The sequence below is a fragment of the Triticum dicoccoides genome, chromosome 5A (assembly GCF_002162155.2).
Source record: "Triticum dicoccoides isolate Atlit2015 ecotype Zavitan chromosome 5A, WEW_v2.0, whole genome shotgun sequence".
NCBI classification, from domain to species: Eukaryota; Viridiplantae; Streptophyta; class Magnoliopsida; order Poales; family Poaceae; genus Triticum; species Triticum dicoccoides.
Window position 1 is genome coordinate 123,280,213 of NC_041388.1, and position 636 is coordinate 123,280,848.

The 636-nt window shown below is 69.5% G+C and overlaps 1 pseudogene; it reads right to left on the reverse strand.

Moving 5' to 3' along the window:
• The window catches only part of LOC119299271, a 1,868-nt pseudogene that overhangs the window by 494 nt on the left and 738 nt on the right, over positions 1–636 (reverse strand).

Sequence of the window (636 nt, forward strand, 5' to 3'; positions counted from 1 at the left end):
AGCACGGCCAGTGCCTTCTCGCTTGTCCCCTTGTCAGTGTCCACGACGAGCTCCACAACGACGTCGGCGAAGCAGGCGGTCGCTGCTGGAGATGGGGTAGTAGGCCGTGATGAGCGCGGCCTTGGTGGCCTGCAGGGACACGGCGTAAATAATGAGGCTGACGAGCGCACTGCACACGCCGGGCGTCCTCGAGATAACGTTGACGGCGTGCCGGTCGGTGGATGAGGCGAGCTCGCGGTGGACAATGGCGGCGCGCTGGCCCGCGCGGCGACCTCACTGTGCGAGAGCACCGAGACAAGGGTCTTGTGACTTGTGAGACGCCTGGGAGGCAATGCAGCGCCGGGCCTCGTCGTCGAGCGGGAAGAACATGGTAAGGGCCGCCAAGATCGTCCCCAGCGCGCTCAATGCTGCGGCGCTGGTGCTCTCCACGGGCTCTCCGGTGAGGCTCCGGAAAGCCGAGGCGAGCTGGCGGGCGGCGCCGGCAGCCACGAGGCACCGGCGGTTGTGGTCGCTCTCCTTCCCAATGGCCCTGGCGGCCCCCTGCCCGCAGGCCGCTGCGTTCCCGCGCACGAAGGCGGCGAGCACCTCGGCGGCGTCGGCCTCGGCGACGGGCACCTGCTCGGCTCGGTTGGCGAC